The sequence below is a fragment of the Cavia porcellus genome, unplaced genomic scaffold (assembly GCF_034190915.1).
Source record: "Cavia porcellus strain 051 isolate PalLab524CR breed Dunkin Hartley unplaced genomic scaffold, mCavPor4.1 scaffold_13, whole genome shotgun sequence".
Taxonomy (NCBI): domain Eukaryota; kingdom Metazoa; phylum Chordata; class Mammalia; order Rodentia; family Caviidae; genus Cavia; species Cavia porcellus.
In genome coordinates, this window is record NW_026947496.1 from 59,454,888 (window position 1) to 59,459,695 (window position 4,808).

General features: G+C 36.1%; 1 pseudogene; it reads left to right on the forward strand.

Annotated features, from left to right (window-relative positions):
• The first annotated feature begins 264 nt into the window (after nt 1–264).
• On the forward strand, nt 265–1,559 carry LOC100734453 (macrophage scavenger receptor types I and II-like; annotated as a pseudogene).
• The last annotated feature ends 3,249 nt before the right edge of the window (nt 1,560–4,808 follow it).

Here is a 4,808-nt window from a genome sequence, read left to right on the forward strand (position 1 = left end):
CCTACCATGCCCCGCTGCCTTGAAGCCAACTGAGTTTGAACTGAACCCTCCAAGAACTGAATCCAAAGGAGTAGATCACAATTTTAGCTACTGTACCACGCTCAAGGAAAGATCTCCTTTCTTGAAAGTGAATTTTAGTCAGGAGTTGAGTATGCTGGAAATCTGTCCAGAGTGTTGTACAGCGGGAGAAGAGGTGTGACAGTGGAAGACGGTCGGTCTGGAAGCTGTGTGAAGAATGAAGGAGAGATTGTAAGAGAAGGCAGTATGGAGCAGCAGAATGTCTTTCTTGATCACCAGGAGGAGCCTGATAGCTCTTCAGATTCTGTGTAATTTGATGCTTGTTTAATAACAGCACTGCTTCCTCCCAATCCTAAAAATGGCCACCGAGAGAAACTGAAGTCCTTCAAAGCTGCACTCATTGCCCTGTATCTCCTTGCACTTGTCACCCTGATACCTGTCATCAGCATAGTGGCAGCTCATCTTCTGAAGTGGGAAGTGAAGAATTGCATGGTTGGTTCAGCTCATGCAAATGCTATGTCTCAAAGTCTTGGAAAATGAATGACAGTGAAGATGCAATGAGATTTCCAGAAATTGTTTTGGGACACATCAACAACACTGAGAAAAAATACAGTACATTTCAGATGCAGAAGCCAATTTCATAGGTTCAGAACACTTCCAAAATTTCAGTGTGACAACTGATCAAAGATTCAGTTATGCTTTTCTGCAGCTAAGTACCTTAGTATCCTCAATCCAAGAACATAAGAACACAATACATGAGATCTCCAAACCCTTAGTAAGTCTGAATAGCACATTCCTTGATCTGCAGCTCAATATAGGAACATTGAATTTTTTAAAAGTCCAGGAGACTAAATTGAAGCAACACGAGGATATTAGTAAATTGAAGGAGCATTATACAATGCATCAACAGAAATTAAGTCGCTAAAAGAGCAAGAGCATGTGGAAGGGGAATAAAGAAAGAGTTGAAAGTGCTGAAGAATATCACCAGTGATCTTAGCTTGAAAGATTGCAACCATTCTCTGAAATTGAAAAATACAACTTTAATTCAAGGTTTCCCTGGACCCAGAGGTGAAAAAGGAGACAGAGATCCCACTGAAGAAATTGATATACCAGGCATTCCAGGTCTAAGAGATCGTCCAGGTCTTAAAGGTGATACAGAAGGAGCTGGCTTTCCTGGAAGTAGAGGCTACTTGGGACCAACAGGAAATGTGGGAAGGCCAGGAAATCCTGGACAAAAAGGTCAAAAAGGAGCAAAAGGAAGAAGGAGCATATTCCCTCTGCCAAGACAGTTCGACTGGCTAATGGTAAAGGCCACAGAAGGGTAGAAGGACATTTTCCAGGAGGGCCGTTAGAGCACCATTTGGGATGATCGCTGGGAAATACAAGTTGCATCTGTCATCTGGTGAAGTTTGGAATACAAAGGTGTTCAAGCTGTGCACAAAGTAGCTTATTTTGGACAAGGTACTGGTCCAATATGGTTGACTGAAGTATTTTGTTTTGGGAGAAAATTATCTATGGAGAAATGTAATATCAGGCAATAGGTGTGAGAGATGGATTCACATGCACTGTATAAAGTGTCATGCTTTCACTCGGATTTATAAAATCGTGGTTGCAAGATAATGTTTATTACTTTGATCTACTAAAATCAGTTTAAGGGATTAAAATTATTTGCTATAGAATATAGATACTAACTTCTTATATAAAATTCATGAAGATAATTATATTGTAATAAGTGATATAAAAATTTTTGTAATTGAGTTTAGTCCTCTCTAGAAAAGAATTTAAAAATGTCAATATAATTTGTAGGTTCGTATTACTTTGGAGCAATAAATAGCATTGACTCCAATAAGCAGACATTCATGATTTTTTAGTTTAAAAGGAAAAAAAAAGTGGAAACAATGATACATAATTTCAAAAGAGGATAATAGGAAATTAGCAATGATTAATATATTGTGTATTGTTATTTTAATATTTTTTTTTAAACAGCAGTTAAGTCAAAGCACTATAACACTATTACACTTGTCTGGTCATTTAGCATCAAATTTTTTTTTTTTTTTTTTTTTTTTTTTTGTCTTTTTCATTTTTATCGGTACCAGGGGTCGAACTCACGACTGCCTACTTGCAAGGCAGGCACTTATGCCACTGAGCTAAATTCCCAGCCCTATTTAGCATCAAATTAAACATAAAATATAAGAACAGAAGGAAGAAAGAAAGACCATGAAAGTGAAAAAGAAGAAAATTAATTAATATTAAATAAGAGTTGACATCGAAATACTAAACGTTGTATCTCAATTATTCAGATAGTTTTAAATAAATCTTTACAATTTTCCAAAAAAAAGTAAATGAAAAAAATGCTGTTTATTTATCCAAATAGAGATACACATTTACATTAAGATGTAAAATGTTCAATCTTTCATGGTAAATGATAAATAAAAATGCACATATGCACACATACTTCTTATTTTCTGTTTATTAAAAAGATATTGCTAAGTAGAATGCAAAGAGGGTTTTTATTCAGTATTATTAGGTGAAAGAGAAGCAATTCATTCTGATTCAAATCTGAAAATATTTAATGAAAAATTTGGATTTGGATTTGAGCCTGGAGCTAATTAAGGATTAAAGATTTAATGAGTTAACATTGGGTTGTAAGAAAATTGCATTTGAATAGATAGTGCTACCAGAGGTATTACTGGACTATTCTCTTGTGAGGGAGGAATGTGAGGGAAGGTGTGCTAACGTTTAAAAATATAGTAGACTGTGGATATACTTGGAATTAGAAATTTGACCTCAAATGAATATAAACTATGTGTTATTCGGTATTTTACAAAGTCAAGGATGAGGTCAGACTCTCTACTTTTCTTTCCTATTATTGTAGCCTACAGGGATATCTCTAGCACGGCAACCTTTATGATCTAATATAGATTTTTTTCTTTAATTACATTTGTCTTTGTCTCAATTTTTCCATTTTTCATTGTGCTCATTATGAATCCCAACATGAAACACATAAGTACTTGCAGACTAACATGATCAAAAACATTGAAATAGTTTTATGTACTACTACTATATTGTGAAAAAAAAAATCATGCTCCCAAATCAAAACAACAGTAAACACAAATACAAATTTAGATTAACCTGGAGGATGGATATTGATCTTGTCCAGCAGCAAGAATGGAATTTGTCTGAAGTTTACTTTATGTCTAGTTCAGTCATATTCACTCTTCTATGTGGTTAAAAAAAAAAAATCCATATTAGCAGAGTGCCAGCGATGCATCAAATGTGCTGTTAATTTCATTCACAGCAGAGGTTCTGCACTTTGATGAGGACTACTTAAATTTAATAGAGAAGCAAGCTGCCCTGTGCCTGGTATAAAACTGGAAAGTGACCCAAAAGCCAGGAGACAGATTTATGTGGCCTGCTCAGAATGGGATGTGTGACTCTCAGCCCATAGAGCAGATTTTTGGCCAGAATCCTATGAGTCGAAAAAGTAGTCGGGAGCAGAACCTCCAGGGTGACATGTGAGAGCAGTCAGACTAGCTTCTTTTATACATAGCCCAGAAAAAGGACAATTCGCATTTTAGAGCACCGATCAAAGTGTGAAAAACAAATCCATCTAACAGAGCAGCACTGTGCAGGCAGTAAGGCCATCAGGAGACCTGGAGGGAGCGCGCAGCCTGCCAAGCCAATTGTCAGAAACAGCTGCCAGAGAGTCAGATGGCATGATGGCGGGCTATTGGCTGTGACTTGGCAGTTGGAAGCTATGCGAGAAATGCAAAGAGTAGCAGAGGCTGAACCAATTCTCAGGGAACACAAGAACCATATTATCTATAATTTATTTGACTGTAAAGACAACCTTTTTGTTTTGAGGGGATAAACAAGAAATGATACTTTCTATGCAGAAGAAATTGCCATAGAGTTTGTATTCCATGGGTTTCTCTGAAGATGAGAATGAAGATTAAAATGAAAGAGGAAGCTCATCACACACTGCTCCAATCAGACAAATTCTGATATTTGAGTCAAATTTAGGCAGTAGAAGTGTAATTGTAAGACAACAGCTGATTAATTAAGCAGGGTTATAACAATTCTCAATCACTCTATCTAACTATTGGAAAAATAGAGTTGACCAACAAATATGGAGGAGGCTTAGAAAGTATTCTGTCAAGGTCTGCACAGCAGCAATTGTTTTTCTCAAATTGTAGCCAAAAAGAGGGTGGGTCAGATAAGTAAGGTTAAGACTTTTTCTCAGATAACTTAGAGCAGGGCTCATCTAGCTAGTCTCTCCCAACATTATGCTAAGATTCATATTACTTCTTATGTATTAAAATTCATCTGTTAATATAAATGTTTGTTTTGCAGATTGTCTCATTCATTCAAATATGCAGTAAGTAATTATCAAGTACATACTATGTACATTCTTGATCTAAATGTTGTAATACTGAAGTAAACATACCAAATATAAGTTTGCAAACTTGCTGAACTTACTAGTTGGGAAGCCTGAAGTTAACTAAATGAGAAATTGTAGAACTGGATCCTTTCAATGAGAAAGAAACAAAGTAAGGAAGACAAAGGCATTATTTGGGGTATAGATTTAAGAGAGTATCCATGGAATACTTTAAAAAGAGAAGACTTCTTGTCTGAGTAAAGACAGGAAGGAGGTTATGAAATGAGTCATGAGTATCTGGGAAAAGAATGTTCCAAATAGAGATAAGAATGTGTATAGAAGTCCTGAGGCAGCATTTCTGGGGTGTTAGAAACAAATGGCTACTATATATGGCTAGAACACAACAGATGAA